General features: G+C 53.2%; 1 protein-coding gene across 2 annotated transcripts in view; it reads left to right on the top strand.

Moving 5' to 3' along the window:
- Positions 1-3,364: 3,364 nt before the first annotated feature.
- ADAMTSL4 (ADAMTS like 4) overlaps positions 3,365-11,631 on the top strand; it is a 264,753-nt gene continuing 256,486 nt past the window's right edge. For both annotated transcript variants that reach the window (XM_085639415.1, XM_085639416.1), the window contains exon 1: positions 3,365-4,574. The gene's annotated coding sequence lies outside the window, so the exon portion shown is untranslated. The remainder of the gene's footprint in view (positions 4,575-11,631) is intronic.

The raw sequence follows: 11,631 nt of genomic DNA, 5'->3' as shown, positions 1-11,631 counted from the left end.
AGAGACGAGACAGGCGCTGGGCCTGCTGGGCCGGTGGAGGCCTCTCCCCAGCCCCCTCCAGAAGGCGCCTCCTCGGTCCTGGGCTCTCCCTCCAATGTCTTTGTCGTGAGTCCATCTGCCGCTGTTGTGCACACACTAGTAGCCAGGACGGGCGCCATGTTGCTGTGGTTCTCTGAGCCGCCTGCCTTTCTTTTAACAAACCCTGACCCCGTTGGAAATAGCATGAAACGCATAACGTTCGCCATCACATCTGCTGCACAGAAAATCCGGAACCGGGGGTTACATTTAACCTCGAGAGTGTGGCACACCACTTAAGGTGACGTCACGAGGGACGATAGCCCAGTCTAGGCCACACAAGATTTATCAAATGCTGGGGTCACGAATTAGGCACTCTGCCATCCTAAGTTATGCAACAACAGTGATGACCCGACGCCAGGACATAGCTGCCAAGTTTCCCAATTCCACTTGTGATGCTCCAGTTCAGGTTTTCCAATTTGACTTCTGGAACTTGTAGGCCTGTTAAATAAAGAAATAAACAAGACTACTGGGCCCAGAATTCAAAGAAAAAACCTAGGGGCAGATTTACAAGCCCCTTGTGCCACTTTTGCGTCATTTTTAACATGAGAAAAGTGACGCAAAAGTGGCGCAAGAGGCTTGTAAATCTGCCCCCTAGTCTGGAGCAGCAGCACATCATACATGGACCTGGCAAACGTGTCAGGGCTGCGAGGATCACACACCACCAAACACCAGCGCCGTGCATCACCACCAAAGATCACTACAAAACTCCATCAGTGTATGTCAACACCAAAGACGACCATCACTTGTCAATAATAACAACCAATGCCACCAACCAATACCATCCGAACACGCTACAAGCATTCGCCACTCACACCAGCCTTAGGCATGAAGACCATTATCACCCAAAGACCCACCAACACCCAAAAAACAACCACCACACATCAGCTCCAACATCCAACGCCAGAACACACCAGCACCAAAAGCAGGAAGTGAACAGTACCAGCCTGGATCACAACACACCGGTGCTACAGATGAACACTAACGACCCTCAGGACACACACACATGTGTAATCACCAAAGACAGCCACCACATATCAAAGCTGAAAGCAATCACCACACATCGGCACTAACATTGACCACCACCATATACCAACAAGCATTGGCATAGCCAATAGGTCTCGCCTTTGGGACCTTATATGTGTTTATCCATGCAACAGTTGCATAACTAAATACTTATAAGGTCCAAAAAGCGAGACCTATTGGCTATAAAAAGCGGCCGCGAAAGTGATCGTGATCCCGATCAAACATCAAAGCGGCCGTGAAAGTAATCGCGACGCGCGCGCCCGCGCACATGCACTGTAGCTCTAGGCTGGCCTGGTAGCACTTTTTGGAGCCCTCTCAATAAGTCTCGCCAGACCAGCGCATGCGCTGGGTCAGGCGAGACCTAAATACGCCAGAGATAAGCGGTACCTCCAAAGATCACAAAGTGCTTAATTTGTCAAAGAAAAAAATGTGCCAGGGCCCTCTTCAAGAAGCCACTGCAGCTTGCACCCCCCCCCCCCCAATGCCCCCGCCAGCTCTACCACTGACAGTACCAACACAACAACCAACCATCACACTCTTACAAGTGTGACAATTCAGACTATTCCAGGCACTTAAAACTATAAGAATGACTTAAGTGGCAGGTTTTTAGTATTTTTTTTTGTAATCAATATTGAATTAATAAACAACTGTTGCTGTGTTAAATTCGAAAAACAGCTCCACCAAGTGTCAGAAAATCATATGTGCCGGTGTTGACAATTAAGTGCCAGTGCCCAACCCCTGAAAACACCGGCACAAATTAAGCACTGAACCTAGCAGCATTATCAATGAACCCCAAAGGTTATTACCATATAGACACAACGCATCAACAACAGAGACAACCACCACACATCAAAGCCAATAACCACTAAAAGCCAGCCGCACACACCAACACCACATACACTACACAACACTGAAAGTCACAGTTATTGCAAAAATCAAAAGAACATCAAGTCGTTCGATCCAATGCGACTGATATATAAATTGTCCTCTCTCTCATCGCCACGCATCTTACATGTACATAGCTGCTAGGTTTAGCAGGTCCTTGAGTGACATGTCAGGCCAGGCCAGGTTTTCCTTGCAATTCTGTGACTTGCAGTCTCATTTAACCACGTATAAAACCAAGACTAAATGGCCAAGATTTTTTTTTTTTAGTGTTATAAAGCGCCTAGCTAGACCCGAAGGTATTGGAGCGCTTTGCAGTTCTAAACAAAATACCAGACCTGGCAGAACTAGCATGGACCTGGGAAAACTATACAGGGATTATAATTTTAGGCAAAGCTCTGAAGTTAAGCCAGTTCAGTCACGAACAGCTGGTCCAGCCCTCGTTTTATTTGATTCTCCGCATTCACGTTATTGTTGTACTGTTTTCATACTAAACTACAAGTCCCAGAGAGCTAAGCGGTTTGGTTTGCAAAGCATGCTTCTCGAGCTACTAATTATGCTCTCTAAATGTTCTAATGCTTATGAGTGTTAAAGATGTTCTTTCGGGCAGTACTTTGACCCAGTGTTGCACTTTCTGTTTTTAGATTGGTGGCCGCGGGGCGGGTCACAGGCAAAGCACACGGTAGCACAACTGCACTGCCCCTGAAAGGCAGAAGAACTATCACCAATATTGGGAACAAAACTGGAGAATATGAGGCATTACGATAGAGCTATTGATTGTGAACTGTGGAACCAGGCGGGAGTCTCGGCGCCGGCTCTACAGCCTGTGATTCTGGGCACATCATTTAATATCCCCGTTACCTTTAAAACAAACATGGCCTTGTGTAGGCACATGTATAGAGCGCTAGAATACCGTGGAGTTCGCGCTATATAAAACTGAAAAAAGACAAATAAATGGAGAACTAGTCTAGGAGGAGGGTTTTCTGGCTCCCGTGAGTGTGTACAAGTGGCACCTCGGGGGCGGGAAGGGGTCAGGAGCCAGCTGAGAGGCCCTGGAGGCTGGGGTGCAGGAGGGAGGGGCGGGGGAGTGAAGTTTGACAAGCCGCAGCTCCAGCTGAGGTGCGTACACTTCAGGGGGTGGGGGAGCCGGCGCCCCTCAGACGCCCACCGCCAGCACCGCTGCAATCCTCGGTCACTCACACTGCAGCACAGCGGTGGGAAGAGCAGCGCTGCTCAGGGTAATGTGAGCCACAGGGAAAACAATCCGGAGGCGAGGGGGAGGGGCTGCGTGTGATCTTCGGCAGCCCACAGCCTGATCTACACTCTCACGTCCACTGCAGCCTCCAAGCTCGTATTTACACACACCGAGCAGGCAGGAGCCGAAGTCCGGGGTCACACAGAGAGCAGGCAGCACCGCCGGCTGGGAGCTCTCAGCCAGCAGGCGGCAGCGGATCTAAAAGAGCACAGACAGGAACTTTCCTCGGTGACCACAAAGAGAGCAGGCAGCAACTTCATCTTGGGGCACAGAGAGAAAACAGGCAGTAACTCGAGCCTGGGGTCACGGGGAGAGAAGGCAGGCAGCTGTTCCAGCCTGGGACCACACACGCTGCAACCTGTTGCTCTGGAGCAGGCAGCTGCCGGGATCCACACATGCAAAGGAGGCAGATCCCGTAGCCTTGGGGACTCGGAAAGCAGGCAGGAATTCCAGGCTGGGGTCACACATAGTTGCACACTGGACAAGGCAGCAAACACAGCCTCGGAGGGCGCAGAGAAGAGGCAGCGACTCTACCCGGGGTCCCACAGGGAGCAGGCAGCGACTGGTGGATGCCGTGGATGACAAGCGCCGAGCAGGCAGCAGCTATAGTTAGTATGCGCACTCTGTGAGTCGCCAGCACCCTCCTCCTGCGTGAACAAGCACGTGGCAGACAGCATCTCAGTCTCAGCAGCAGGCACTGGGTGCAGGCAGAACATCTATGTGGGGTATGTTCCCTGACTGCATCCTGAGCTGCGCTCCAACTTCAGACCTAGCAGGCAGCATCCCTGAGAACAGGCACTCCACCTGCCTGTAACGAAACCCTGTCTGAAACCCGGGGCGTAGCTGGGAGCAGGCAGTACTTCCAACCTAGATATACACACAGCAGGCAGCACCCCGAAAGGAGACAGCAAAGCAAGCCCTGAGATCTGAGGACACGGAGCTTCTGCAGCTGTGCATACTTGGAGCAGGCAGCGCCTCGAACCTGTGACCTCCCGGGACCCACAGCATCGCTGGGTGCAGGCAGCACTGCAGAGAGCAGGCAGCACCGCCTCTCTTGGGGCCTGTGACGGGCTTCAGGCCATACTTCAGAGGGACGTGGATATATCCGGAAGACCCTGCCTTTCTAGGACCCTCAGCTGAGAACCGCAGATTAGTGTTCGCATGGAGGGCAGAAACAGATGTGAAAAAGAATGAACCGATTTAGTGTAACAACTTGCTACTGTCCAAGGTCACACGGAGAGTCATCTGAGAGTAGGGACATGAACCAAGAAGGACCTGAGTGAAGACATTAATTCCAACCAAATCCTTTCTCTGGAGGTCACCTGATCCGATGAAGGTACGTTATATTTCTTAATTTAATTTAGTAAGAAAACAATTCTATAATACTGTATTCCAAAGAGTCATAAAATATGGCAGTCGCGTGACAGGTCAACTTGTAAACACCACCTCACTGAGGTATAAATCAGTTATCAATAACCCCACGTGAACATTACAAAAACGTGTAAATACAAAATATATCTTCTGCTCTTTGATCATGAGTATTTGACCTGGTCTCCTAGTAGTGATAAGGGCGATATTTTTATATGGCGCCAAAACCCAGGGTATCTGTCATTATTACCTAATCCGCAACCTTGGTTTATCGACAAGGGAAAGATGAAAGGCCAGCGAGCGCGGTACAATGTGTACCTCTCCACTGCTACGTTTCGCATGTGCATTAACACGCAGTGGTACCCTGAAATTATACGTATATTTTAGTAGCGCGTCGACCCCCTCCCCCATCTGGGATCGGAATCTGTGACTTGCGTGTTACACACAGATCTCTGCCGTGCGCATTGACCCGCTATACTATAGTAACAGTATTTGATCCAGGGAATTGTAGATGAATTGAAATTTCCGTGAATTCAATGACAGAACACAGTCGGGTATAAATGATTTATTTAGTTTTTGGGTTTTTTAAGCTTAAAATAGTGCGAACTCGACCCGAAGGTATCAGAGCGCTTTGCAGGAGCTCCGGTTGCGTTACAGACGGACACATTTATTTGGGTAGGCGCTGGGAGATGAAGTGATTTGCCCAGAATCACAGGATGTTCAGCGTCGTTGCTGAGACTCGAAGTCGGTTCCCCAGCTTCGAGGTCACCGCTCTAGCCGTGGTTACACGGATCCCACCGGGAGCTCACAGTTCACCTCTCGGCATCTCAGGAGCTGCACTCATTTTCTGTCCCACGCACAAACCACCTCGACACCCCTTCATCAGGTTCTGCACCTGAGTTTGAAAGCGGCAGCATGTAGCGCCAAGAAGTACAGCCACGTACACATCCAACCTTCTTCATGGCAGTCCAATATGTTAGCAGAAGGACGAACCACTGCAACAGTTAGAACACAATTTTAAAGCCAGTTGACCCAACCCTCAAAATTATTTAGTATAATAAAAACCTCTGATCCGCACATTAGACATGGTTGTCTGCAGCGGGTGCATTGACCCACGGAGTTGCTTTATCAGCCTTGAAACTTTTATGTGCAGGTTGGGCGCAGAACCCGTGGTTGACGGACGAGTCCCACATTCCTGCAGCAGGTGCATTGATCACACGAGCTATTGTAAAGGGATTAGGACCTGTAGTTTGTAGATTAGGCTGACCTCTCTCCAGGGTTGCGCCAATCTGCTGGTATATCAGCCTGTAATTCGCAGAATAGCCCCAGACCTAAGCAACAGGCGTATTAATCCCATGAGACATCATACTGAATTTAGAACCTGTTACAAACGGGTTAGGTTCAGATCTCTGCAGCACGTGCATTAATCCCATGAGCTGCTGCGAAGAGATTAGCACCTTTGGTCTGTAGATCTGCCGTTGTTTTTACGCGTTCAGCTCTTCTACAAGGTTCCCCGTATGTAACCCTCAGGCACACACTGATGTGGGCTGCAGAAACATAAACCCACCGTGCAGTTCTAAGGTTATGACCCATGACCCGCAGGCGGCGCAGACATCCCTTTGATTGGTGCCATAACCCCCTGAACAATTCGTCGGCAATTGTTGCATGTCATGACTTGCAGATGACGCCCATTTCTGCAGCCGATACATTAACCCGCTGGTTTATGTCACAGGTTCGGATCTCTAGGTCTGCTGATGCCCGTGGCCCGCTCGCTGCAGCACGCGCAGAACCCATCCCGCTGCGCGTGGAACTGTGGCCACTGGCCAGCAGGACACACACACACCGGCGACGTATTTATTGTTCATGGAATGCTGAATAGCGCCATGAATCCATGAAACGGAAGCGGTAGCGCCAAGATACCTGAATTAAAGGAGTACATATCTAGGCTCTGAAGAGAGGTAACCGCAGTCTGAGAAAAAAGGCTACATGGGGCTAAACCCCTCACGGATCCTGCAGAGTCCGGAAGTGCTCGCAGATTGGTAGTTGCGGTTGCTGCAAACCTTTAAATATCTTCGGCATCAACGTGGAAATGTAAAGAGAAGGAAGGGACCAGCGGGCGGGGTGGAAGGCTAGTGTGTGCCCAAGAGCAGGGTGGGGATCTGGTCTGTGTCTAGAGGGTGCCGAGGGCCAGTCTGTGCACAGGAGGGTGGTGAGGGCCAGTCTCCGTATAGGAGGGTGGCGAAGGGCCAGTCTGTACCTAGGAGGGTGGTGAAGGGCCAGTCTCCGTATAGGAGGGTGGCGAAGGGCCAGTCTGTACCTAGGAGGGTGGTGAAGGGCCAGTCTGGACATCGGAGGGTGGTGAAGGGCCAGTCTGTGCATCGGAGGGTGGTGAAGGGCCAGTCTGTGCATAGGAGGGTGGTGAGGGCCAGTCTGTGCATAGGAGGTTGGTGAGGGCCAGTCTGTACCTAGGAGGGTGCTGAGGGCCAGTCTGTGCACAGGAGGGTGGTGAAGGGCCAGTCTGTGCACAGGAGGGTGGTGAAGGGCCAGTCTGTGCACAGGAGGGTGGTGAGGGCCAGTCTGTACCTCGGAGGGTGGTGAGGGCCAGTCTGTACCTCGGAGGGTGGTGAGGGCCAGTCTGTACCTCGGAGGGTGGTGAGGGCCAGTCTGTACCTAGGAGGGTGGTGAGGGCCAGTCTGTACCTAGGACGGCTGTGAAGGGCCAGTCTGTGCATAGGAGGGTGGTGAAGGGCCAGTCTGTGCATAGGAGGGTGGTGAAGGGCCAGTCTGGACATCGGAGGGTGGTGAAGGGCCAGTCTGCATAGGAGGGTGGTGAGGGCCAGTCTGTGCATAGGAGGGTGGTGAGGGCCAGTCTGTACCTAGGAGGGTGCTGAGTGCCAGTCTGTGCACAGGAGGGTGGTGAAGGGCCAGTCTGTGCACAGGAGGGTGGTGAGGGCCAGTCTGTACCTAGGAGGGTGGTGAGGGCCAGTCTGTACCTAGGAAAGTGGTGAAGGGCCAGTCCGTACCGAGGAGGGTGGTGGACGGCCAGTCTGTACCTAGGAGAGTGGTAAAGGGCCAGTCTGAACCTAGGAGGGTGGTGAGGGCTAGTCTGTACCTAGTAGGGTGGTGAAGGGCCACTCTGTGCATAGGGTGGGTGAGGGTCAGTCTGTACATCGGAGGGCGGTGAAGGTCAGTGTGTACCTAGGAGGGTGGTGAAGGGTCAGTCTGTACCTAGGAGGGTGGTGAGGGTCAGTCTGTGCATAGGAGGGTGGTGAAGGGCCAGTCTGTACCTAGGAGGGTGGTGAAGGGTCAGTCTGTACCTAGGAGGGTGGTGAGGGCCAGTCCGTACCTAGGAGGGTGGTGAAGGGCCAGCCTGTACCTAGGAGGGTGGTGAGGGTCAGTCCGTACCTAGGAGGGTGGTGAAGGGTCAGTCCGTACCTAGGAGGGTGGTGAAGGGCCAGCTTGTACCTAGGAGGGTGGTGAGGGCCAGTCTGTACCTAGGAGGGTGGTGAAGGGCCAGTCTGTACCTAGCAGGGTGGTGAAGGGCCAGTCTGTACCTAGCAGGGTGGTGAAGGGCCAGTCTGTACCTAGGAGGATGGTGAAGGGCCAGTCTGTGCATAGGAGGGTGGTGAGGGTCAGTCTGTACCTAGGAGGGTGGTGAGGGCCAGTCTGTACCTAGGAGGGTGGTGAAGGGCCAGCCTGTACCTAGGAGGGTGGTGAAGGGCCAGTCTGTACCTAGGAGGGTGGTAAAGGGTCCGTCTGTACCTAGGAGGGTGGTGAGGGCCAGTCTGTACCTAGGAGGGTGGTGAAGGGCCAGCCTGTACCTAGGAGGGTGGTGAAGGGCCAGTCTGTACCTAGGAGGGTGGTAAAGGGTCCGTCTGTACCTAGGAGGGTGGTGAGGGCCAGTCTGTGCATAGGAGGGTGGTGAGGGCCAGTCTGTACCTCGGAGGGTGGTGAGGGCCAGTCTGTACCTCGGAGGGTGGTGAGGGCCAGTCTGTACCTCGGAGGGTGGTGAGGGCCAGTCTGTACCTAGGAGGGTGGTGAGGGCCAGTCTGTACCTAGGACGGCTGTGAAGGGCCAGTCTGTGCATAGGAGGGTGGTGAAGGGCCAGTCTGTGCATAGGAGGGTGGTGAAGGGCCAGTCCGGACATCGGAGGGTGGTGAAGGGCCAGTCTGCATAGGAGGGTGGTGAGGGCCAGTCTGTGCATAGGAGGGTGGTGAGGGCCAGTCTGTACCTAGGAGGGTGCTGAGTGCCAGTCTGTGCACAGGAGGGTGGTGAAGGGCCAGTCTGTGCACAGGAGGGTGGTGAGGGCCAGTCTGTACCTAGGAGGGTGGTGAGGGCCAGTCTGTACCTAGGAAAGTGGTGAAGGGCCAGTCCGTACCGAGGAGGGTGGTGGACGGCCAGTCTGTACCTAGGAGAGTGGTAAAGGGCCAGTCTGAACCTAGGAGGGTGGTGAGGGCTAGTCTGTACCTAGTAGGGTGGTGAAGGGCCACTCTGTGCATAGGGTGGGTGAGGGTCAGTCTGTACATCGGAGGGCGGTGAAGGTCAGTGTGTACCTAGGAGGGTGGTGAAGGGTCAGTCTGTACCTAGGAGGGTGGTGAGGGTCAGTCTGTGCATAGGAGGGTGGTGAAGGGCCAGTCTGTACCTAGGAGGGTGGTGAAGGGTCAGTCTGTACCTAGGAGGGTGGTGAGGGCCAGTCCGTACCTAGGAGGGTGGTGAAGGGCCAGCCTGTACCTAGGAGGGTGGTGAGGGTCAGTCCGTACCTAGGAGGGTGGTGAAGGGTCAGTCCGTACCTAGGAGGGTGGTGAAGGGCCAGCTTGTACCTAGGAGGGTGGTGAGGGCCAGTCTGTACCTAGGAGGGTGGTGAAGGGCCAGTCTGTACCTAGCAGGGTGGTGAAGGGCCAGTCTGTACCTAGCAGGGTGGTGAAGGGCCAGTCTGTACCTAGGAGGATGGTGAAGGGCCAGTCTGTGCATAGGAGGGTGGTGAGGGTCAGTCTGTACCTAGGAGGGTGGTGAGGGCCAGTCTGTACCTAGGAGGGTGGTGAAGGGCCAGCCTGTACCTAGGAGGGTGGTGAAGGGCCAGTCTGTACCTAGGAGGGTGGTAAAGGGTCCGTCTGTACCTAGGAGGGTGGTGAGGGCCAGCCTGTACCTAGGAGGGTGGTGAAGGGCCAGTCTGTACCTCGGAGGGTGGGGAAGGATCCGTTTGCATCCAGTAGGTGATGTACCGGTGACATGGAGCCATCTGGTCCTTATACACATCATCACAGATGGTGGAGTGGTGTGGCTCACTGGTTAGAGGCAGCAGACCCGGAAGCAGAGGACGGCCCGGGACCAGGGTTAAATTCCCGACGCGGCAGGGTCTTGGACCAGGGCCAGCGGACTCGATAATTCTCGCCGCGGTGCCTACTCTAACCAGGGATCACACTCTGCAACTCTGGGCATTAGCTTGCCTCATCTCCACAACGGCCCCCCACATTCGCCGAGGATGCCTGGTTTCACCTTGGAGATACCCATGAGGGACCATCTCACAGGGATAGCCAGGACGGGTTCCCAAGAGGTCTACAGCGTCACGACGCCTCGGCAGCAGTGCGCTTTACAAAACACATACATACATACATACACAGGAGCTATGGTTAGATACCTTGCAGTGCTGACCCAACAGGGGTTTCAGACATCAAGATCTGGACCTCGGCTTTGACGGGACCAAAGACAGTCCGAGCTGCTCTGGGAGAGCTGCTGCCCATGAAACCGGGTAGCATCGGCCTTCATCACCGCCCTGACAGCCAGGGCGTTTACAAGATAGCGAGCGGTCCTCCACCACACCCAGCCCTGCGGGGGAAACAACCTTTACCACAAAGCATTTTCTACGCATTACATTTACAACGGTACACTTACCTCGTAAATGTCTTCACAACGCGTAATGCTTCAACGACCATCTTTACCACGCAAGCAACGTCATCACGGAACAACGACTTCCTAGTCCGAAAAAATGCGCCAGTCCGTTTTCAGTGTCGGCGGAGACCTGCGAAAAAGGCAACAAAAAGAAGAAAGGGGGCTTGGGGGGGTCTCCCCCCCCCCCCCCCCCCCCCAAAAGAAAAAGCGGGGTAAAGGAAAAATCGAGGTAAAGGCAAAGCGTAGAAAAAACATTCCGTTGTAACGCATGCGTGGTAAAGGCATGCGTTGCAACGGAATGCGTAGTAACGACATATATTCGCCCTGCGGGCCTGGTCGGAAGCAAGTGGAGCTGGGTGCGAGGACTGGATGGAGCACTTCCGGTCATCCTGGCCAAGGGAGCATCCCGAATATAACCTCTCCCCCTAACCCCTTGTTTGAGCTTCATGGCTTCCACGGAGTGAGCAAAGATAGGAACGCACCCTCTCTTTTCTCCTTCCCATTTTATTTTCCTTCTTTTAATTTTTCGCTTATCTTCTGCTTTCTTTTTTCTTCCATTTTTTTACTTCACACATTTTGCTCTGTCCCTCCATATACCTCTCACATATTCTTTACCACTTTCATCATTTGTCTTTCTCTTTGTACCCACGTTCGGTTATTTCCTCACCCCTTGGCGTCCACCTCACAGCCGTATCATGGTATCCCCTTCCTTGCTGTGCTTGTTATTAGTTTATGGGCCTGTCTTCTGACCTGGGTGTCACACTTCAAAGATAAGAAGATCCCTACCAAAAAGAATGTGATCTGTCCAGTGACGCCTCTTCAAGGCTGGTATGGGGGGGGGGGGAGGGGGCACTGTAACCTTGAAGAGGTGACTTTGCCTCTCCCGTCTCACCCAGATCTGCATAGTGCAGGGTACTTTATTGAGGGTATTGTGTAACCATTACATAGCTGTGAATTTGTCCCATGGCACGAGTGTGACATTCATCCAGCCCTTGCTTTGCAGGAAACAACAAGCCTTCTGGGACTCGTAGTATCACTTTTACCTTATATACATATAGGCATACGAGCCACACCCCTTGGCTGAAATATACCATTAAGACACGAAACCTGTAGAAATTCACCTCTCCGCATAAACAC

The sequence above is a fragment of the Triturus cristatus genome, chromosome 12, assembly GCF_964204655.1.
Source record: "Triturus cristatus chromosome 12, aTriCri1.1, whole genome shotgun sequence".
NCBI lineage: Eukaryota > Metazoa > Chordata > Amphibia > Caudata > Salamandridae > Triturus > Triturus cristatus.
This window is presented reverse-complemented; position numbering and strand designations above follow the sequence as displayed.